The sequence below is a fragment of the Podarcis bocagei genome (genome assembly GCF_964188305.1).
Source record: "Podarcis bocagei genome assembly, chromosome: 9".
NCBI lineage: Eukaryota > Metazoa > Chordata > Lepidosauria > Squamata > Lacertidae > Podarcis > Podarcis bocagei.
In genome coordinates, this window is record NC_138134.1 from 45,910,709 (window position 1) to 45,935,609 (window position 24,901).

Below are 24,901 nucleotides of genomic sequence, written 5' to 3' on the forward strand. Positions count from 1 at the left end.
TCTGTTTGGGCTGTATTTAAATTTGTCTTTCTAAATAAAATCAATTCTGCTTCCCCTTTTGCATATTTTTTCTTAATTTTCAGATTTCTTAGCCTGTGCTGTCTTCCAAATGAGTCATAAAACGACAGATTCATGGAAGTCTCAAACTTTTTGTCCCCCCCCCCGGGAGTTAATGGTAATAGAGGTATGGAATTCCATTGCCTCTCTCCACAAAAAAACTTGGAAAGACCAAAGTGTGCATCTTCTTACTCTCCAAGATCTCCCATTCCCAGTGAAGCATAGCCTTGCAAAAGGAATAATAATAATAATAATAATAATAATAATAATAATAATAATAATTTATTATTTATACCCCGCCCATCTGGCTGAGTTTCCCCAGCCACTCTGGGCGGCTCCCAATCAGTGTTAAAAACAGTACAGCGTTACAATGCTGGTGGTGAGTAAAGCTGGCTGATGAATAAGAACTGGATGTTCCTGAATATTCTTAGAAGAAACCATGTCAAGATGAAGGGCAACTGAGGTGGCCAAACCCTGGCCTCTTCTGGAAGCTCTATGGTCCATCTGCCCCACACGCCTTCTGGACAGAGACTTCAACTTAGACCCCTCTAACAGGGCACCCTGAGATTGCACCTGCTTGAGGTTGGGATAATGCACCATTTCACGTCAAGCCCAGTATTGGATTAAGGATTGCACTCAGTGCCTTACCTGCCACCTGGAACAGCTCCTTTTGGCCTCTTGCCACAAACCAGCCTACAGCTGCAACCAGTCCTCCATGCCCCTATAACACATTGAGTGACCATTACTTATTTTCAGCAGGAGATAAATGGTACGTAAAAGTCAATTTTGTCAAATTTTATGCACAGGTTTGAAAAAACACACTTACCTAGGCACTCTATTGCTTGTCACAATGCTTTATTAACCTTCTAGAGGGCATGGTTGATGCGGGCAATGTATTAGGGAGTCCAGAATGACCTGACAACTGTGTGTTACTGCAGGGCCAATCAGTAAAGTATGGTCTAGGTAGTGTGTGACCTGATGCAGCCCTGCCCTGTTCCTCAACTACAGGTTTCCACCTCTAGCAAGCTTCCTGTGCTTACAAGGTCAACAACATGCTTGCTCAGGAGACCCATTGAGCTCTGTGAGGTTTACTCCCCAGGTGACTTGGTAACACGTGTTTTAGGGGATAGGGAGATTGGCAGGGTAGTTTGCCAGACTCAAACCCATTATAAAGTGTGCTTTGAGGTGAATTTGGGCTTGGATTGTATGGGGTTGGCCAGCCCAAACTAGAAAAGTGTATTTCTCAATTTTCCCAACTGCAATATTTGCCAAGGTCAATGGTTCTAACTAATGTTATAGGATTTCAAAATTCCAAACAACGTACATGTTTTTTAAACATCTCAATGAATTTGCTCATGAATATTTTGTGTGTGTTAAAAAACAAATAAACACAGCTCTAAAAGCTTTCATTACTAATAATTGTCCTACTCTTTTTTTTTAAAAAAAAAGACTCAATCTGATCATCTGCCTTATTTAACCTTTTTAATTGGCTTGCCTTGTTTTTATTCATTTAAACATTCTTGTTTAGAGCCAGTCTAACAATAGCATGAAACTCATATTTGTCCTAATGGCAATTTCCTAATAATGAGCAACAAAAGATCTCTTTTTACAGTGAAGGATATTTGGTATGTATTCAGGCTATTCTGAGTGCCGTTGTTAAAAAATAAAATAGAATCATACCCTACTTAGCCCTCAGGTTTGTTTTCTTTTAAGAGTTCATTGACCTTGCATGTTGTTTAAAAAACTCACAAATTAATTGGCTAGACATTTGAAAAGTATTAATCAGCATGGCTCATGATTCACAGCTTGATGCAGTATATATGCAACTCTTGTTTGAGGGTGCAAGCCAAATAGTGACCAGATGTTTAGAATTGACTGACTCTCTTTGCTGCCATCTAGTTTCTGCTCCTCCAATACCATATGCTCTTGTATGAAATACTGGCAGTTGTGAGGAAGGAACTTGATTTTTATTGTGTTGAAAATGACACACATTTAGAAATGTATACACTGGAGATAATAAACATATGTAAGAACATCCTTAAATACAAATGTTCCATATGAACTTTTTATTTTTTTAAAAAAACACACAGATTATTATGAAATAGGATGGACCAGACATATGAACACGCTTTAATTAAATAGATTAATCTGTCCATCTGAAAACCCCCATCCACTGAAACTTTATTTGGACTTTGTTTAATAATAATAATAATAATAATAATAATAATAATAATAATAATAATTTATTTATACCCGGCCCATCTGGGTGGGTCCCCCCAGCCACTCTGGGCGGCTTCCAACAAAACACTAAAATACAATAACCTATTAAACATTAAAAGTTTCCCTAAACAGGGCTGCCTTTAGATGTCTTCTAAAAGTTTGGTAGTTATTTTTCTATTTGACATGTGGTGGGAGGGCATTGTAGTACTTGCAAAAGGGTTGCTGGATGGCAAGAGGTCTGGAACCGGGCAAAAACCTCTGACACCGTTTCTTATGGCCCTTGCAATTGGAGCTAGAAGGGGTATGTGTGGGGGGAAGGGACCAGAGGAAATCCCGGAACCTCAACATTTCAAACAAGAAGATGAAACTGAGATTTGCGTTCTATGGCTATTTCTGCAAAGTGTGTTTGTGTGTGTGTTGCGCACTCTGCCTGCCACATGTACTTTGGACAGCAAGAGAAACTCCCATTGACAGTCCCAACTGCAGGCTCCTCTCAGTTAAATCCCTCCCAGACTCACAATTTCAACAACATAAGACATATATTTATTAATTGCAAATAAAGTGAGAATTTAAGGGTAAAGGTGCTCAGTTTATAAACAAAACGAAAAGTGTTACATTCAGTGAGAGTTCACATGCTGAGCCCATGATTTGTAAATTTTATGAATATCCATCAAGAGCCAGTACCATGTCAAAAGGAACTGTGACAATTTGATGGAAGTGAAGCAATAAAATTTGAGGTACTTGTGGCCACATTCAAAATCGGGACCTGCACTGTACTTACATTTGCTTCTGGCTTTGAAGTCAGAGAGTTGGCTTGCAGTGCCTAAAAGAGAAGAAAGGAAAATAAACAGCACCTGTATCTTTTAGCTTCTTCCTATCTCAAGATCCATATTATAGGAAGAAGGAAATTGGTATCTGGTCCTTATGTAAAATGTTACCCAGAGGCTATGCTCTGCAACATGGCAGGCTTTTGTGATACGGACTCAGTTCAGCTGAAAATAAAAGCAGCATTCATGTATACACTTAAAAATATTTATTCATACATACTTCTCATGGAAGTTACACTCCCAGACACAGGCAATTCCCTGGTGCTGCCTGCTTTGCTGAGCCTGCCACTGGGTCATTCATGCATATCTATGTCAGTCAAAGCAGGTCAAGGACCTAAGTGTGTACTGGGGATTTGCCTTTCCACACAGTATTGCTTGACAACTGATTTGCAAGGCATATTCCGCCTTGCCTGCTTCTTGAGAATAGATAGCAAGTTAGAAGATGGGCCCCAGAATTATAATGCTATGCAACATATAAATACAAGGGAAGAGAGGGATTTTGGAGGAGACAAAATATTGGCAAATGTTCAGGGCAGTGACTGTCAGTTTGGACAGTGCCAGTCAGGAGTTGGGGCAAACGAAGATGTCTGGGTGGAATCCCACAAATCACCTATTTATGGGATTCCACCCAGACATCTTTGCTTGCCCCTGACTGGCACTGTCAAAGCAGATTGCATCTTCTAGGGAACTCAGATATGAATCCGATCCCATATGGGACACCATGCATGCTCCGTTAGGTGTTCCTATTGTTTGCTTGTTTTTAGGTTGACATAGCAAGTATAAAATAGAGCATACCACTGGTGGGTTAAAGCTAGGAATTGGGGACAGATTAGATTCGGTTTGCATTTAAGGGTGACTCTTCCTAATCTGCAATTTCTGAAACAGCATGAGAAGCAAACCCCAGCCAAAATTCACAGATTTCTGAATGTGTACAAAAATGCATATACAGTGTAAAGAGTGCACCAAAAGGCATATATTAGTGAAAATAACATATAAAATGTTAGGGAGAGTTGCATGAAAGCATGTGTTTATTAGGAGAAATTGAAACTAAAATGCTGGTGAAGTTTCACAATGACTTTTTTTAAAAAAAAATGCAAATTGATGCAGAGATGTGAAGTACTGAATTTAAGATTACAAAAATGGCATTGAAAACTGAAATTAGCACCTTCTCCCATCCCTAATTAAAACCATTGTGTCTCACTCACCCCTTTATTTAAATCTAAAGTTTAAACCCTTTCCCTGCAGTTTGTTTGCTTTTTAAAAAACCCACAAACCCTGGAAGGTAGACACACCAGTTCATAGTTTGTTTCATTTATGGCTTAAAAGCATAGAAGCAGTTAATGATCACTTATATTTGGCTCTGAGTGACTTCCCTGATTTTGCCTGATCGTGTGATGAACTGCTGAATGTTTCAAATAAGCAGCATTGCTGCAACAAAAGTTTATATATCTTCATTTTCCCTTTCAGGCTTGCCATCTCAGAAGAAATGTCTTGAAAAAAGCTAAATGCAGGAACAATAAAGACAGAAGCATTCTATTGTTTACATGCCTGATTATATTTTGCTTCTTTCAGGTTTAATTAACTATGATTTTCTTTCAAATTGAATTATAGGAAATCATTAGTATATAAGAGCATGGTGGAGACAGCTGATTTGGCACCATGCATTTTAAATATCCCTTACAGAGACTAAGCCATATTTTAGAGCTAAAATATTTTAAATTGTTTATTTAACTTTGCCTGACCTTAGTTTTTCCCACAATTTATTTTTTAAAAGGCATATTGGTTAACAAAAAGTATTTCACTTTACCAATGTCAATTCCCAGTGCAGACTAAAATTATGATAATGGTTTACACTAAGGGGGGTTTATCTGGAGATGCTATCAGACTGATGAAGGATGCTCTGAATAAAGCTGGGGGCATCAACATTAAATTACCTGAGCAGCCTTTGCTCACCATTATTTTCAATTCAAGCCAGAAGTACTGTCACTGAAATCTCATCCAATCATAACTCATCTCACTATCATTCATTGAACCTCTACTTCATTTATGGAAACCTCAAGGGAGGAATCACTTTTCAGTTAAAGTCCAGGGGAAAGCAAATTTATTCACTTCATCTTCCATGCTGCAAACCATGCAAAGTTTTTCCTTTACTGAAATCTCACGTTACTAGGCCTCCCCCCCTCCCAACCACCATTACTGACTAAGACAATTCAGTAAAAATAATAATTCAATCCGATTAAAATTGCATTTCTTTTGCACAGAAAATATTACCTCAAAGTTATATGAAAAATAGTGCCTTGATCTCTGATAAGGAGAATCTTTTGTGTCTGGTATGGGAAAGCTGAGAGTAGAGAAAGTTTTGGGCAGAGTAGTGGGTGATGCTTTGTTGCTTGAACATATTACCTGCTGGTTCCCAGGTATACCCTCCAGGAAAGGACCGCGAGTTTGGTCTGAGTAAGAAGGCAAGTAAGTATTAATTCTGGAGTTGAGTTTTATGCCAACGTGGAAGGGGCCTCCCTAGTTTGTAAAGTTTTTCTTCCTTCCTGCCTGTTTTTCAGACACAACTGTCAGGTTCAGGATAGATTACTTTTTTAAAGAAACCCCACAGGATGTATAGTTGAACCTGTCCCAGCAGAAAGCACCTCTGAATACCAGTTGCTGGAAACCCAAAGTGCACAGAGTGCTGTTGCAATCAGGTCCTGATTTTTAAATTTTTCATTTATTTCAATATTTCTTTCATATAAAATATAACCAGGTTGTGTCTAATGCATTGACAAATACTACAATAACAGCATCAGTAAAAACATCAAAGGTATAATAATAAAGTTTCAGAGGCTGAACAGTTTAGTTGTTGTTTTTTCAAACAAACTGAAAGAAAGCAGAGATGACTTCCATTGGCAAGGAGTTCCATGAAGCAATATTTCTTGCGTGGTGAAACCAGCCAAACTGCATGAGCATGGGGGGGAACACCCAAAGTGCCCTGTTAGAAGAGCTCATTGACCAAGGTGGAGTATAAGGAATCAGGTGGTGCTTTGCGTATCTGGTTGGCCACTGTGAAAACAGAATGCTGGACTAGATGGATACAATAAAGATCTTTGTTTGTTATTTGCATGTGCAGAAATGGTAAAATGTGAAGTTGTTTGCACGGCACATTGCTTATGAACAAACAGTCACATATGTATTTTGAATGTTTAGAATACGCACACATATATATAATCCAGATATTCAGAATAAAGCTGGATTGACTCATTTAACTAATTGTTTCCTTCTCCTGAAGCTGTAAGGCTGGAAAGTTATTTTGAGTCTTGAGTGCTAACCCTCCCCCCCTTCCGTGCCTCCCTTGTGGATTCTTGATCTAAAATAGCAAGTTTTATCACTTGCGTCTTTTCAGCATCTTCTAGAGATAAGAGACATTTGTCACATCTTGAAGAGGGTCTCACTGACAAAAGCTTCAATCATGCGGAAAGCTGTTTTCAAATTTCCATAAAACAAAGCAGACACCAAAGCAGACACCATTTACGTGATAAATTGTTCTTAAGACAAAATCTTAGCTGACTACTCAACTGCTTGATTTTGTTATCACAGATTTGTCCTTCAGTTTTTAGCAGCGTGAGAATGAAGGGCTTACAACTAATTGTGCCAGGAAAACAGAGCTAATTTGTTCAGACTGCCAAAAAAAAAAAAAAAGTTTTGTAAGTCATTAGACTAGAGTGTAAATCATATCATATATAATAACATAGCATTATTAATGGCTGCATTGACCTACAAGAAGCCTTAGAAAGAAATTCTGTATTAAAGGGAGATTCTAGATCAGAAGGATTTTAAAGGATAGAAATATATCAAATATGCAGCCTAATCGTGGACCCAGCTCTCTCTCCTATCACACTCTAAATACTGTAGTCAAACTTTAACTTGGTTGGTATAATAATTGCACCTAATACCACAATGCAACATACTATGCATTCTACATACTGTCTTCTATATTTTAGAGTAAACCAGTTTGGACTGCAAGGATTCTGCTGCCCTGGTGTGTGTGTGTGTGTGTGTTTGCTGTAATCCCTTCTTGTCAAAAGAATGGAGTGTCACCCACAATTCAGCCTATCAAAGATCAACTCATGCAAATCAGATTAAATGGTAGGCATCTATGCCACCTTTGCAAAGGTGGCCCATTCTGCTTCACTGCCTGAGGCAAAATGGAAAGGTGTTACCGCCCCTGCCATCCACTTGCTTACTAGGTTCACAATGCTGTAGCTATGGCTTCCAGGTTGCAGTAAAATCTCCTGAGAGGTCCATGAGATCTAGGACCCCTTGTCGTCACTTCTTTGGCAAAAGCAGCAGTGAGTGGTTCACCTCCTGCCGAAGAAGGAGGGAGAAGGAGTGGCAGCAGCAAGATCTCACAAAATCTCACTGAAAGCCATCACTTTAACTCACTTCTCTGATGGCAGCAGCAGGGGCAGGTGAGGGTGCCAGCCCTTGGGATTCCACTGCCTGAAGTGAAGAAGTCCTGAGTTTGACAAGGGAAAGGTGGATATATGAGGAATCTTTCAGTTTGATGGATAGGTCTAGTTTTAATTGCTGTGAATCATTTCCCCAGGATACTCAACTTATAATGAATTGAGGGAGGGGTTGAAAATTGTTTTCTTTTCACATGGATCTATTAGACAATTTAACAAAAGGTGAAAAATATTTTCCTATACTACATGTGTTATAAGGGATGCGGGTGGCACTGTGGTCTAAACCACTGAGCCTCTTGGGCTTGCCGATCAGAAGGTCAGCAGTTCGAATCCCCATGACAGAGTGAGCTCCTGTTGCTCGGTCCCAGCTCCTGCCAACCTAGCAGTTTGAAAACACGCCAAAAAGTGCAAGCAGATAAATAGGTACCGCTCCTGCGGGAAGGTAAACGGTGTTTTCATGCACTGCTCTGGTTTTGGTGTTCCGTTGCACCAGAAGCAGCTTAGTCATGCTGGCCACATGACCTGGAAAAACTGTCTGCAAACAAACTCCAGCTCCCTCAGCCTGTAATGTGAGATGAGAGCTGCAACCCCAGAGTCACCTGTGACTGGACTTAACTGTCAGGGGTCCTTTGCCTTTTTTTACATGTGCTATATGCATTTTACATGTACTTATATTGAAATTCCACAGTGAATAATATCCGGGAAGGTATATTCTGTGACAAGCCTCCATGCCACCAATCTCTGGAAATGTTTTGCTAAAAGACCAAGAACTGCTGTGTTATACAAACATAAAGAGCTATGCAGCTTGAAACCAGTTGTGATGATTCACTAACCAAAAATCTATATAGACATTAAAGTTTCTTCCTTAAGACTTCTTTGTGAACATTGGCTCCCAACGTTTGTTCCACTAAAGTTTACACATATTTCACAGCTGGCTAATAGAATGTAGCCCTAAAGACATTTTGGTGTTCTCCCCTCCCCCTTTTAAACTGACAACAACTTTTATTATTTATTTTAGAAAGGTGTTCCATAAACCACACCTATAGCCCAGTCAGATGGGTGTTAATTGGGAAGGGAGCCCCACTTCCTTTAAAAAGGCTTACTCATCTCAAGTGATTAGGAATAGGCTTGCATTGCTATTTTCTCCTCTCTCTCTCTCTCTCTCTCTCTCTCTCTCTCAAGATTTCAATTTGCAATGCAAAATCAAATGAGCAGCCTGACCAGGCTTCAACACAAAGGAATTATCACATCATTCTTCAGTAACTGACTGAACTAATGGCTTCCTGCTGAGCTTTCCAGCTGCTATTGAGTAGATAAGACACTGCTGTTGTCCATTGAAAGAGAAGCTGTCTGGTCAACAAAAATAAGTTTTCCCTCCTCTTGCAATTATTGCCTAACGTTCACTAATCTGAAAATTCCTCCACCAGAGCAAACCACAGTCCACCAATTCAATTTTGTTGTTGTTTTTATTTTTGTAATTATGTACCCACAGGTCTCCAGCCAGGACCTCTGCAGCTTTTGCTTTCTCCCTCTCCTCCTTTCTCCCTGGATCCCCAAATACTGTCTACAGTAGGGATGAGAAACCTTTATACAGCTTGAGGACCACATTCCTCCATTGGCAACCCTTCTGGGTCCAGAGGTAAAAGTGGTCCAGAGGTAAAAGAGCAACAGTTGTGACTCTTAGCTTCGCACAGAGGGTGACATTTCAGCCACACAAAAGTCAGATACATGGTTTTCATACACAAACCATATATCCAGGCAAGCGAGAAGCATTTTCACATTTCAATGACATGTTTCAGCCAGGCAAAGAGCATCTGGAGAGGGAGGAGAGCAGGGCCAGTCAGAGATGAAGTCTGGGGAGATTCCTGAGGGTTGGATAAAGAAGTCTCAAAGACATATTCAAATCCCTAGACCAAAGGTTCCCTCCCGCTAGGCTTTGGAAATAAACAAATGAGTGAGCAAGCATCCTCAAGATCCTCAAATTTATTCAAGCATGATATCCCCTCTCTCTTTCCTTCCAGTGGCCCAGCGCTCTTATACATTCTCCTCCTTGCACAATGGTAATCATATGAAATGGGGGGGACAGAGGGACGACGGCAATGACAAAACAACTGAATAGGGCTAATGCCTAGAACAGTGCAATGGTAGTGCTGCTGTCCATGGTCCTGAAGGCAGATTTTCAACACCAGGGTTTTACATGACAGTTTTACAGCCTCTCCATGCAAGATATGTAGTTTAGGACTGAATTTAGTAGTGACAGATGAGTCATTGCTGTTGACTATTTATGCTCCTCTCCACACTGTTCTTATGCAATGTATGTTTCCAATATTCTTTCAGTTAGAATGTTTAATACCAACTATGGGTGTCTGGCTCTCGCATATCTTCTCCATCACATGGTAAGACAGATAAACCACGTGGAATGCACCCATTCAAAACTACCATTTAATTTCTCATGGTCAGATTTAATCATGTAGGAGAGACTTACTGAGAAATGTAAATGTCACCTCCCATAATATTGTAAGGGGGCATCATAGTGGGCCATAGAAGTAAGACTACTGTCTTAATCTCTGGTAAGTCCATTTTTCTTTTTATGTGGGTGAAGGTTGTCAAGACAGAATTAAACATTTCAGGCACATCAATTTTCCCACCCTGAAAACTAAAAATTATTAAAGTGACTGAGGTAAAGGAGGTGGGAGGGAAAGGGAGGTAACATAAAGCTCCTCAAACAATTGGAGAGATGGATATTTAAAAAATGCTTCAGGAACTGAAGGGTGACTAGTGAATGATTGATGAAATATTCACAGAATGAATGTAAGGACCAACATTATCAGTCTTTCCTCAAATGAATGCTGCCACTTCCATCCCCCATCTGCAGTGAAACATTTCACTCTTCAAGTCAAATTTCCACATTTTTCCACATAGGCTTCTCCCCCCACCCCTTTCAAAATTCAACTCATTTTCATCTCAAATAATTATGTTGCCATATTAATTCATAACATTTTAGGGACATGTTGTTTTCTCTTTCTCCACCTGTCTTTTCCAAAGCAGTCAATGAAAATGCTAAACTAATGATAAATAAAAATGTGCAAGCGCCATAAATAAAGTGACCACCTCTTTCAGAGCTTCCTTCTTTTTCATTAAAAAGGTAAGTTGTATAGCAGCCACCTAAAGAAAAATATTGTGCTGTCCATTTGTTTGCTTTGTACTTTAAAAACAGTTGCATAGACATGTATTTGTATTCACTCATATTTCCTCTTTTAATCATCTATGTAGAAAGCCTGTTTCATTACGTGTTCTGCCTTGGTAGAAATATCCACCTTTAGGGGGGAAACTATTGTACAGAAAGTTAATAAATAAAAAATAAAATATACCAGCATTTATACAGATGCAGTGATGGCTTCTAACTTCAATTACTTTAATGGAATATTAGACAAATTTATGGGAAGTAAGCTATCAATACATACTAGTCACGATTGGTATGTTCTACGTTAACTGTTGGAGGCAGATGGGACTTTCTTCTGATCAAGCCGAGTTCTTCTTATGCTCTTCAGCTTGCCCCAAATAATCAAGCAGTGAGATTGTTTCCAGTAATGTTGATATTTTATTAATTTCAAACCCTGATCACCAGGGGCTCTTACTTTGATAGGAGTAGTGACACTTGTAGAAGATCTTGCAGTGTTTTTTTGAATCTAAAGCTACCAATATGCTGCGTGTTTTTTCTAGCACAGTTAGGTTTGGTCTAATAAGAGGTGTGTGTGTGTGTGTGTGTGTGTGTGTGTGTGTGTGTGTGTGTGTGTTTTAGATCATGAAAGAAAGAAGCTCCCACAATGCTGCTCCAGTATCCAATGGAAATTGAGTCCCCTATGGCGGCTTAAAGATAGCATTGACAGGTCTCATTACAGGTTTCCTATGTTGCATCTATTTTGTCCCTAAAGCTCTAGATAAAGGCAAGTGACGTATGAAAGCCACACTTTATCTGCAACACACACACTGCTCCCCTAGCTTCTAAAAATGCAATCAGTGTTTTAAATATAGCAACTTTCCCACTGATGCCAAATAAGGTTTCACTAACACCCACATTTCCCCTCTCAGAGGATATGAATCACCACTGTATAATAATCTACTACTCAGGTTTACACCCAAAGGTGCAAGGATAGCTGAGAAACATTTTCATGATTTACACAACCATGTAACAGTGACTGGGAAGAGAAAGCACTGTAGAAAGAATGTTTTACCGTCATTAAAGCTATGCTGCCTGACTTGTCAAAGCTTTCCTATAGTAGTAAATATTACTTTCCCCAAGGGTAATATTACTTTCCCTAATTGTTCAGTATAAAAATAAATGTTTTATTTTAATGACCCTTTACTCATTTTATGGCAAATCTGTGTTATAAAAGACCAAAGTTTAAAGAGCTGGATTTTGTAGGACTGTAGGAAATGTAAAGGGATATTCTTACATAACAAATGGGTGACTCTGTTTCAAAAGTGATTTATGTTAAGTGTTGGTATATTTCACAATTATAACTCAGTTGCCTGCTTTATAAGGTCTGCCTCTGCTTTTAGACAGCTAATATAATATTTTCTCCATGAAAATGATTCCACATAGAAAATGCATTTAACCATAATGGGTAACACTCAGCAAAATAGTTATGCTGTCACACATTTCTCTGCTTGCTCAATTGAACTTCCCCTCTCTCCTTTCCTCATTCACTCTCCCCAAATCTTCGCTTGAGGGTTTGGGTCAGGGGGACCAAGAAAAGACTTAGAGGGTGCATAGTGGGACACATGGGGATAGGAATTAGAAGGGAAAATTCCGCTGTGGAGCCAGAAGGCCTTGAGCTAATAGGACTGCTTTGTTAGATATTGTCTAAGAAGAACAATAGCTACTACGACTACAACTACAACTATGTGCTTGGAACATAGAAGAAAGTCTCCAAACCCAAGGAGTTTATACTGTTTCAACACAAGGGAGTCAAACATAAGAAAGATAGAGTAACTGTGGCAGGATTGAATAGAATAAATGTATATTTCACCTACACATACTTAGGCTGAATTAAAATAAAACATAGAGCCAAAGTTCTCATTAAAAATGTGGCTTTTCATCACACAGGTCTTTTAAGAAAGACACTTAGGCAAAAGAGACAGCAATGGTAAAAGAGCAGAGGCATTTGAGGCAGCTGGTATACTGTGGACTGTTATGGGCATTAGGAGAACCCTGCTGGATCAGACCAAAGTCCTATATAATCCAACATCCTGTTCTCAGTGGAATCAACCAGATGGCCATGGGGAGCCCAGAAGAAAGACATCAGCAGGATAGGATAGTTGGTGGAATGAGAAGTGTGTCACTCACAAACATGGATGTATTTGAATGGAAGAGGAGAGAGAGATAACTATGTCTTGGAAGGCTTTGAAAGGAAGGCTACAGTATTGGTACAAGTTGTGGGTGCAGATGCAAAGTCACTTTAGGGATTTCTGGGGCAAATACATTGCCAATGTTGGGATAAAATAAAAATGTAGACAAAATCTATTTTTGATTCTTTGTTGTTTTGAAATTCCAGATGGTAGTTAAAATTGTTTATAGTCAAGATGTTAAGGACCATTTTGTTAAGGTTAGACACTGATTGGGTAAAACCCTAGTTCTGGTTGGAGGGGGGGGGTTGTAAGCCTTTGCCTGCCCCTCTGAGAAAACACGGTATCCTGTTAAAGGAATCCAGGAGGAGGTGCTTCTGTCTACATGTCCAGGTAGTGCCATAGCACCTCAAGGCATAGGTGCCATCTCATCCCAGATATTGTGGGTGCTTGCAATGAAGGACTGCAACTTTGGGGCCCAGCCCAACAAATATATTATTGTGGGTGCCATGCCCCCTAGAGTTGGCTCCAGTGCCTTAAGGTGGCAATCTAGTCAAGGAGGCACCTACTTGATTTATGTCGTAGGGCCTCCCCACCCCTGAAGAAACCCCCATGAAACAACTGGATGTTGTCATGTTTGATCTCGGGTGCAGCGGCAGGTTTTTTTGTGCTTTGGCAAGCAATATGTAAAATGTTGAGACAAAGTTTGAACAAAGTTAGAGAGATCTCCATTGCAAACAGCTTGATCTCAATTAGGAAAAGCTAGTAAAATTTTCCACACAGAAACACACCACAAACACAATATTCAAGTATTCACTATATGGGTTGAATGCAGATTTGCACTGCATGTCAGATGAACTGTAGTGAAAGCAGAAGGAAGGGGAGAAAGAGAACAGAATTCTTTGGTTGATTTTTTTTTAGTATGTTTACAGCAGTTTCTTAAGTGGATCAGTTGCCTGTCAAAGATAACACTTAAGATTATTCATGACTGCAAACCTCAGCATATTTGTGCATTAACATGTTGGAAAATAGCTATGAAGTTTTACCAGGAAGCATATTGATAAAATCATTGTGGGACTCTCATTCCACGAACAGGGCATCACAGGGTGATGCTCCTTTCTTCTTCCAGCATCTGTCATAATCTGACTACAGATGCATGTCCCCCTTATGTAATTTCAAATAACAAAAGTTTACTTTCCAACTGGCAGAGCAACAGGTAGCAGAGCAACTTGGTTCACTGAAATGAATGCCCGCCAAGGCACCATTGGAAAGCTTTCAGTACATTATGCAAGATACAGTGTGGCAGATACAATACTGCTACATGGTTGAGAAGGGACTTACTAACTGCTGTAATGGACCCAAACAATTAGAAATGGATGAGCTCTCCAAAGTTCAGCTTGGTTTAACTTGGAATATCTGAGTTTCTCCACCACAAAAAAACCAATACATATCTGGATCCCCACCACCGTCCGCAAGGCAGGAGTTCAACAAATGCTCCTGCCAATCCCCATTATCTTCACTGTCTCCAAAAACCACCCTGGCAGCTCCCACTCCTCTCAGAACACACTCTCACTTCCATTCACTAGTTGCCTAAAAAGTTGTAGGTGGCAATAACAGAAGCATCAGGCATATGTGAAAAGGAGAAGACAGATGCCTATCCCTTTGCTTCATCTCTCTCACATGCTGAAGAACAGCAAAGCCCAGGGGACCGTGGGAGATGTAGCTCTCTTGAGAAATGCAGCTACTTGCAAAAGGAGGAGAACAGAACTGACAACATATCAGGCTTGCCAACAGAACTGTTTACTCTCTCGCTCTTAATACTAGAACCTGGGAATATCAAATAAAGCTAAACTTTGGAAGATTCAGGACAGACAAATGAAAGTACTTCACACAACCCGCAAATCTATGTCCCCACTGTGGAAGGACGTGTGGATCCAGAATCGGCCTCCAGAGTCACTTACAGACTCACTGCTAAGACCATGTTCATGGAAGACATCTTACTCGGCTATGAGTGATCGCCAAAGAATAAGAAGATACTACCTTGAGTATTAAGGGACGCGGGTGGCGCTGTGGGTTAAAGTACAGAGCCTAGGACTTGCCGATCAGAAGGTCGGCGGTTTGAATCCCCACGACGGGGTGAGATCCTGTTGCTCGGTCCCTGCTCCTGCCAACCTAGCAGTTCGAAAGCACGTCAAAGTTCAAGTAGATAAATGGGTACTGCTCTGGCGGGAAGGTCAATGGCGTTTCTGTGCGCTGCTCTGGTTCGCCAGAAGCAGCTTAGTTATGCTGGCCACATGACCCAGAAGCTGTACGCCGGCTCCCTTGGCCAATAAAGCGAGATGAGCGCTGCAACCCCAGGGTCTGTCATGACTAGACCTAATGGTCAGGTGTCCCTTTACCTTTACCTTGAGTATTAGAGGTGGTGCACCTCTGAATGACAGTTGTTGGGAATCAGAAGTGAGGAGAGGGTTATTGTGCTCATTAACATTTTCCAGCTTGTTCCTTCCTAGTATCATAGAATCATAGAATTGTGGAGTTGGAAGCAATCCCAATGGTCCTCTAGTTCAACCCCCTTTCTTATGTACACATGCATAGCACTCTGCAGCAAACACTGGATTTAAAATCTGTATAATAAAGCTGTGGATAATAAAGAACCCTTTTTGTGTGTAGCAAGCTTTAAATGTTTGATCCATCTAAATCAGTGAGTGAAATAGAGAGAGACAGAGTGCAAGGGGGCTTTGTTGTTTTTTGTTGTTGTTTTTTTTTTGGAAGCATTACAGTGCAACATGTGCCAAGGAACTCCACTCCAGCAATCCTCTCCAAAATGGTGACCTCCCAGCTGCTCATCTTTTGGCTCCTGTTGAAGAGCACATTGATAATCATGTCACTGAGCGGTGTAACTCTTAAAAACATTTCCAGCAAACCATTCTGTTCTGTTCAATGTGGATTCATTCAGAAAGCAGGAGGCAGATTTAGGTGGAGCCCAACTGGTTTAGTCACACTGGGTGTGGAGCCTCAGGGGCACCGTAGGCGGAGCCACAACAATGATGTAGAATGGAAGGTGAGAGGATTGCCAAATTTTGGCATCACACAGGGCATCACTGAAATTTGAGACCCCAAGGTCCACCAATAAGAAAGCATGGCTTGCTCTCCCCATTTCCCTCAGAATTATTATTAGTAGTAGTAGTGTTGTTGTGGTTTAGTCGTTTAGTCATGTCCGACTCTTCATGACCCCATGGACCAGAGCACACCAGGCACTCCTGTCTTCCACTGCCTCCCGCAGTTTGGTCAGACTCATGTTTGTAGCTTCGAGAACACTGTCCAACCATCTCGTCCTCTGTCATCCCCTTCTCCTTGTGCCCTCCATCTTTCCCAACATCAGGGTCTTTTCCAGGGAGTCTTCTCTTCTCATGAGGTGGCCAAAGTATTGGAGCCTCAGCTTCACAATCTGTCCTTCCAGTGAGCACTCAGGGCTAATTTCCTTAAGAATGGATACGTTTGATCTTCTTGCAGTCCATGGGACTCTCAAGAGTCTCCTCCAGCACCATAATTCAAAAGCATCAATTCTTCAACGATCAGCCTTCTTTATGGTCCAGCTCTCACTTCCATACATCACTACTGGGAAAACCATGGCTTTAACTATACAGACCTTTAGTAGTAGTAGTAGTAGTATAGTATACTACCCAATACCCGTAGAACTCAGGGTGATTCACAACATAAAAATTAGCATGTAATATCATGCATATCATCATGCACTGGCATGAAATGAAGGGGGAGTTTAATATTTGTTTTTACCTTCATCCATTACTCATTTCTCTCAAAAACAAACAAAAACAAATCAAACTGAAACAAATCGAGGATTCCTGCACTCATTGCTTCTGCCCATGCTTATTCCTTGCATTTATCAGTCAGCCTTTGTATCTCTTCCAGTGACTGCTGCCATTTTGTGAATTGTATTGCACATTTTTGAAAGCAATAATTCTCCCAAGTTCATGGGTTCCAATGTGAGATTTGGAGCAAATATCATTGGTTTTTAAGTGCATAGTCTTACTGTATAATATCTCATTGAGAGAGTAAAAGATAATGAGGAAAGCCCAGTGTAGCTTTCTATGGGGTTCTGAGCTTTATTAGACTTTCTTCAATGGCAAAATAGCTTTCTTGGTAGTAGCTTGTCTCAAAAGGCTGCTTGACAACTAAATAGCAATGAAGTATCACTGAGGTTTAGGCAGCAGATTCCATCATAATCTCACAGTAGAGAGGTAAATTATTTCTTTCTACAACACAGAAGTCATACAAGTTGTCTGGGGAAATAATGATGTGGCTAGGGTACATGCTTAAATGTCACAAAGTGTGTCAGTTACATAGAGAATCACAAAGTATCTTTTACCATGACAATGTGGTTTTTTGTTTTAGTTAAGAAGCAAAGAGGATTACTTTATGATAATTGAAAGTGGCATTTGCTAGCATTTTAATCTAAAGATTATTAAACAAAAAGCTGCAAGGAACTGTAAACCCTTCAGGAAATGTGTGAAATGCTGACACATCTTAAGATATGGCAGAAGATTTTAACCTGCACAAAGAAAAGGTATGCTACCCCAAACCTACAAAACTAGATACAAAGATTAAGTTGGCAATAATAAAAATAAGGAAATGTGTTTCTAAAAATAAGGAAAATAAAGTACAACATTAATGAGATGTAAAAGTATGCAAATAGGTGAGCTTCCCCAAGTCCCCCCTATCTGATTTCAATTTTACCTCATCTTTAGCAGTTTACATATATCATAATTTTTAACCATTTTTTATCACACTTACTTTAACCATTAAAATCTTCACATATTATCCCTTACAAATAATACTATTTTAAAATGCACTATCTTTTACTTCTAACCCTACAGCCTATATCCACTTCCAAAGCTATTCTAAGATTAAAATATTAGCTTATTTTTTTCAAATAGTGTTTAAACTTCTTTCAATCTTCTTCCACCATCTCTTCTCTCTGGTCCCGGAGTCTCCCAGTCAGTTTTGCAAGTTCCATATAGTCCATCACCTTCATCTGCCATTTTTCGATAGTTGTAAATCTTGTTTCTTCCAATTCTTCACTTATAATATTCTTGCAGCTGTTGTGGCATTCTGCACTTTGATGTGCTTTCAAATTACTAGGCTGGCAAGAGCAGGGACTGAGCAACGGGACCTCACCCTGTTGCGGGGATTCAAACTGCAGACCTTCTGATCGGGAAGCCCTAGACTCTGTGGTTTAGACGACATTATTCTTATGAATAGTAGTAGTATACAAATAACTGATACAATATACATATAATAATATACAGTTATGCTATATAATTTCTTATAATACTAGGTTTTTGGGGTGTGTATTCTGATAAATAACCACACCCTCAATCATTTCACTAAGGCCAAGTAATACTTCAAATCTGAGAGAAAATATCCTGACAGTAACCCTTGCCCAATTCATTTATTTTATCTCTGCTTATGCCGCACACTTTTAAAATCAAGATTACAAGAGAAGACAATGGGTAAATGCCCCTCTGCCATGATATGCCATCTTAGTGGTACAGTGCTAAAAGTGCTAGCACATTTGCAAATCTAAGCAGGGTCTTGTGTAAATTGAATGGGGGACCACATGTTGAGGTTCCTGCATTGCAGGGGGTTGGATTGGATGGCCCTTGGGGTCCTTTCCAATGCTATGGTTCTAATCCATACCAAGAAAAAAAGAAACACATGCTTCTCTGCAGGGAACAGCCGAGCAGTGAGAGAAAAGGCGCTGTGTTCCCTGTTGATCAGCTGACCTTGCCCACCTTAGTAGAAGAAAAGGCAGGTTTCATGGAGAATGTGCACATGGCCTAGAGACTGTACAAAATGCGGTTGGGATTTGCACATTGCCCAGGGCTTCTTAGAGAATATTTATACTGACCAGAAAATATGCACAAAGCCCTCTTCATAGACAGATTGTGTGCATGTTTTCTGTGATATGTGGTGGTCTACTGTTATGCACAACTCACATTACCCCAGATATACACAGAAACACATACATACCCCAGGTAAAAAGATACTGTGGAACTGTTAAGAAGATATATGCTACAATGCAACAGATTAGTTATCTTCACAGCCTCTCTAGTCAATTCTGTGCACTACAACACAGGCTGCTATAAATCAGGACTCCAAGCTGTGCATGGTGGGTAAAATGATCCCCTGCGCAGAAGGTCAAGACAAAGCCTATTGTTGCTGGCATGATATTTGCAGTCATCCAACTATAACCCCATGCTGTTATTTTGTGTCTTGTTTTTTAATCTCCCCAGGTCTACTCATATGATTTATCTGTCCCCATAAATTACTATCATATGCAAATGCCATTAGCCTGCTGTTTATCCCTTCTAGCTCATTAATGAAAACAGCAAATAAGCACAGGCCTTACACTGATCTGTATATTAATGCAGGAAACCTCCCCACTATTCAATGTGTTCACATTTATCAACAGTGTTTTTCTACTGTCCATCAGCCACTTTTTGGTCCATCAAAAAGTAAAAGCCAATGAGCTTATGTCTGCATTTTAAAATATTTTTGCCTATCAGATCTAAAGATTTCATTTATTTTCAAGCATGCGCAAGCATGGGGAAAGTATGTAAACATGTAAAATCTGGGCATTGCTTATCAAGCAGTCTAGATGTGTACATTGGCAAGTCAGATTGCCTGAGTGAAAAACTGTGAGGAATAACTTCAGAACCGCTGTTTGAGAAAATTTCCACCTTCACAGAACACATGTATGCCACTTCTTTCAATAGTACAGATGACAAATGGTGTCAGCTGAACTCTACATGAATCTAAGTTGCTTACAGATGGCTGGATCTGTCATGTAAAACATTGCAGACACTAAGCAAATAAACCAGTATGATGCAGGAGCAGAGTGTGGTTTCACACAAACAGACAGGGGCCATGGAGTGATAAGTTCATTGATCATCCTGTTGCTATTTTCGGGGGGCGGGGGGGGTCGAGACATCTGTGCTGGGTAAGTTTCCCTATTGCTAGTCTATGATGAAATCCAATTTTTGGTGTTCTCATTTAGACCCCGGAGTTTTAGACGGTATAATCAATTTCCCACATTTTGAAGTGCTAACATTTGAGAAGGCTTGGTTGGCATGTTATCACTTGACAGCATTTTAAAAAAGATAACTGAGAGTCCATTGTAATTCATGTATTTTGTTAATTTTTCCTTATAAATGATATCTATTTCATGTAAAGTTTGTAATGAAAATTGATGTATTTTTCACCTAGTGTGATAATGCTACACCATTCTGTAACTGTGCAAGGTAAAGGTAAATGTACCCCTGACCATTAGGTCCAGTCACGAATGACTCTGGGGTTGCGGTGCTCATTTTGCTCTATAGGCCGAGGGAGCCGACATTTGTCCACAGACAGCTTCTGGGTCATGTGGCCAGCATGACTAAGCTGCTTCTGGTGAACCAGAGCAGCGCACGGAAACATTGTTTACCTTCCCGCTGAAGCGGTATCTATTTATCTACTTGCACTTTTGACGTGCTTTCAAACTGCTAGGTGAGCAGGAGCTGGGACTGAACAACGGGAGCTCACCCTGTCATGGGGATTTGAACCACCAACCTTCTGATCGGCAAGCCCTAGGCTCTGTGGTTTAGACCACAGTGCCACCCGCGTCCCATATTGTGCAAGGTAGTACATAATGCAGTGTTTATTTCATTGCTCTAATACCAAAAATAGGTACAGGAGATTCCTCTGTAGGAATACATAAACTGTTCAAATAAGAAAAAAAAATATAGCACAGAGAAGTATTCTGGCTATATTTGCCTGTTGCAAAATGCTGACCAAAGTTTCTGGTATGGTTATGCAAGTTGAATGTATTCCTGTAGTCAACTGGATATATGAGAAGTCTTATGCTCTGCTTTGGATTTTTGCTTTATGAGTTCTTTAATGTAATAACTTTTATTCCTATAGCCAATGGTGGAAACAAATACATTTCGAACAAAACTGAACAATAAATGTCAATTTTCTTCTCACTTGCTTCTAAGTTTAATTATACACATACAACCTTGATTCCCCTCCCCAGCACAGGGTTTCTTCACTTGCTGTGGGCTTTAAAATTGTAAGTATAAAATCTGATAAGAATATAACATTGCATGCTCAGAGTTTCAGTACCTATTAAATGAGTCTTTAGACTGTCTACCAAGCACTTGCTTTGAGTCAAAAACAATTAGCTGCAATGATATTCACAATTTATTTAGCCCAGTGTTTGATGGGGAACCTCCAGGTGTTGATAGACTACAACTCTAATAATCCCTGACTGTTATGTAGACTGGTACCTCAAGATGCGAACGGGATCCGTTCTGGAGCCCCATCCGCATCCTGAATGGAACATAAGACGCGACAGCACGTCTGTGTGTGTGCGGGTCACGTTTTGCTGCTTCCGCACATGCGTGTGACGTCATTTTGAGTGTCTGCACATGTGCGAGCGGCGAAACCCGGAAGTAACGTGCTCCGTTACTTCCGGGTTGCCACAGAGCACAACCCAAAAGTGCTCAACCTGAAGCACATTCAACTCGAGGTATAACTGTATACTGATTGAAGCTGATGGGAATTGGACCCCAACAACATTTGGAGCACCACAGATTCCCCACCACTGTTCTACATAGAGGGACAACTCTTGGAAAGGGGACGGATTTGCATCTCCCATCCTGCCCCATCCAATGTTATGACACTTGACAACCACTTTTCTGACTTACTCTGCACTTCTGCCCTTCCTGCATTGATTAAAAGTCTGAATAGGGAGTTGGCTGAGTTCACATTCAACATGATCAGGAGCACCAGTGCACAAGGCTCATGGTCATATCAAAGAGTTTACATGAATGCAACTGATTTCACAGTTGGGTTGAATTCAGAGAGGCAGACAGCATTGCCAGAGACTGCAACAGATTAACAACAACTCTTCACTTGTCTAAAGGTGCCCACACAACAGCCTTAACACCCTCACTAATGCAAACCTTCCTAATGCTTCAGTCCTAGTTTTATTCTCCATGTCATACCATATAAGACATTGCACATACCATATAAGACATTGCTGGCCTGGCTTGCATGACATAGTAAGTCAAACTATGGCTTACTGGGACTACTCAATTGGACTGGCTCCCAGACAGAGGATAATAACCACTTGGCATTTCCTAGTTCCTTCTAGCTTAGTATGTCATCCAGGCCTAAGCTCATGGAAGCCAAACCTTAGCTGAACATAATGGGTGAGGGAGGAACAAAGTATCTGTTGTCCCCAGAAGTCCACACATCAATGCTAAGCCATGGTTTGGCTTTGCATTATGTGTGAACATGGCTATCATTTGTCTGTTCAGAATCTCATTTCACTACACAGTGAAATTCAATGACTAGTGAATAGAGCTTCCCACTTCCTGCAAGTGTCCCCCCCCCGCCAAACCAGCGTATTCTTCAAATAGTTATAGATTTCTAATGATCCATCTCCAACTCAGTGATGAATAATAGTAGAGTCACCATGAATGTAGCAAAATTTATCAGTGAAGTGAGAGTACACTTCTGGCTGTTGAATGCTAGCACCTCTGATTTTTTGCTAAATCTCTCCTCCCCCCGCCTCCACTTTTCATTGAGGTTACTATTTGTTACTGACTGTGGAAGGCTTGCTGCATGTTCAGTTCTACTGCACAGACTCCATGAAAATGATTATGCAGCTGCCTGTGAGTTCAAGAGCATAATATTTTGTGATTCAGTTCCCCAAAAGGTTGCCATTACAGTCACAAAGGCACCTATGCCATGTATTGCAAGGTGGGAAAGCAGAAATAAGAATTTCAGGCAGCAAAAGGAAGTGACCTTTTATGATGTGTTCTTAAAGATACACATGCTATAGGTCACAAATGCAGTGGAGAAAAACAGCACTATTGAAGAAGAAGAAGAAGAAGAAGAAGAAGAAGAAGAAGAAGAAGAAGAAGAGGAGGAGGAGGAGGAGGAGGAGGAGTTTGGATTTGATATCCCGCTTTATCACTACCCGAAGGAGTCTCAAAGCAGCTAACATTCTCCTTTCCCTTCCTCCCCCACAACAAACACTCTTTGAGGTGACTGAGGCTTAGAGACTTCAACGAAGTGTGACTAGCCCAAGGTCACCCAGCAGCTGCATGTGGAAGAGCAGAGACACAAACCCGGTTCTCCAGATTACTAGTCCACTGTTCTTAATCACTACACCACACTGGCTCTCTTTTGCAAATATCTTGCAAAAGGCTTTTAAAACAAAACAAAACTCATGGATCCTGTGACTAAAGCAGTAAAAATAAATTTGAATAGCTTCTGATAAAGTCTATTTACTACTTCTCCAAGATGTGTAAAGATCACTGTCAAAGAAATTGTGAAAAATGGTTAACCACAGAATAAGAACAAAAAAAAGTGTTGATGTTGTAAGACCTATAACACCTGGGAAAAAAATGTACAGCTGTGCTGCCAAGGCTTGAAAGGGAGCTGCAATCACAGCTGTCACTGGTCCATTCATATGAAACATGTACAGGTCAATTCATTTAATGCTTTTCTAGTATATGAGAAAAACATCACATCACACTTCCCAGAGATGAAATATTGCAAGTCAAATATTTAGCATGAGGACTCATGTAGCGATACTTATGACACACATGTCTTTACAAAGGGTAGAAACAGCAAATTATTGTTGTTTTCTGAAATGATGGTAGGGAAATAAAAGCTACTCGTTTAACAGTTAAGGAAAGTTAAAAGCCAAATGGAGGCTATTGTATGAGAATAGTGAAAGGTTTGTATTATTTTCAGGGTGGACGTTTTGAAAGCACTATCCAGCAGGCAAACCTAAACCTAGGGAAAGCCTATTGGATCCATCCAAAGGTCCATTTAGTCCAGAATTCCCTTCTCACAGGGGCCAAGCAGATGCCTGTAAGAAGCCCACAAGCAGGACCTGAATACAAGAGCACTCTTCCCTCTTATGATTCCTTGCAAGTGCTCTTCAGAGGCATACAACCTCCAGCAGTAGAGGGAGAATATAACCCTTGTGGCCAACAGTCATTGGTAACCTTATGTTCCATGAATTTGTCAAATCCTCTTTTAAAGTGACCTATGTTTGTGGACTTTAGGATACATCTGGGACAGTATACTGAAGGCAATTTTGCAAAGTATAAACTCCTTGGCTGCCTGAAACACAACCCTTTTTGGAAATTAGGAGCTGTGGTAGGAGACTCAGAAAGAATCCACAGCTCTCAGATTTGGAGTGTCATGCTCTACCATCTGAGCTATGTCAACAAGTTATAAACAGAGAAGATCGTGCTGGTGAGGGGCATCTCTGCATCAGGAAGCTCCAAACAGAGAATAACAAAATCATATCTAGGAACATAGTGGTTTACAAGACAGACTACAAAGACATAAAAGAGGCATTCATTTTCATCTACATACATTTCTTTCCAAAACTACCTACCCACAATGATGCCTATGTTTGAAAATCTGGATATAATTCTCAAGATACTCCCAGATTCAGGCTCAAATTTGAAAACAGATCATGCAGCTATAATAAAGGCTGTGGGCAACAGTTTGCTTTTGTCTTAAAAATCAGATCTCCCATGGAAATGGTAAATCTGGATTAAATGGGTGTGATGGTGTAAGGGCTGGCATTTTAATGCCAAAGATGTCATGTAGACCCTGCAAAGAAATTTAGTCTCCACAATAAACACGCAGCTGGAAACACGCTGCTGGAAATATGCTGCTATATGAAAACGGGATGAAGAGTGTGAAAGAAAAAGTCAGAACAAAAACACCATTTCAGAATTCCAACCTTTGTGATTAGTCCAAATGAAAGAGTTCTGTGTGTGATTTATTCTTTACACTACACAGCGAAAAATCACTGGTGCCCTCGGGGTGCTACTGTTTGTATTACAGGACATTCCATTCACAGTTCAGGCAGGATAGAATTGTGCAGCTTCTCTTTGTAGT

At 40.3% G+C, this 24,901-nt stretch overlaps 1 long non-coding RNA gene across 1 annotated transcript in view; it reads right to left on the bottom strand.

Annotated features, from left to right (window-relative positions):
• The window catches only part of LOC308595268, a 90,958-nt gene that overhangs the window by 37,992 nt on the left and 28,065 nt on the right, over window positions 1-24,901 (bottom strand). The window contains exons 2-3 of the long non-coding RNA XR_014011969.1: window positions 3,059-3,100; window positions 706-778 (exon numbers count right to left, since the gene is read on the bottom strand). This is a non-coding gene — a long non-coding RNA (uncharacterized lncRNA). The remainder of the gene's footprint in view (window positions 1-705; window positions 779-3,058; window positions 3,101-24,901) is intronic.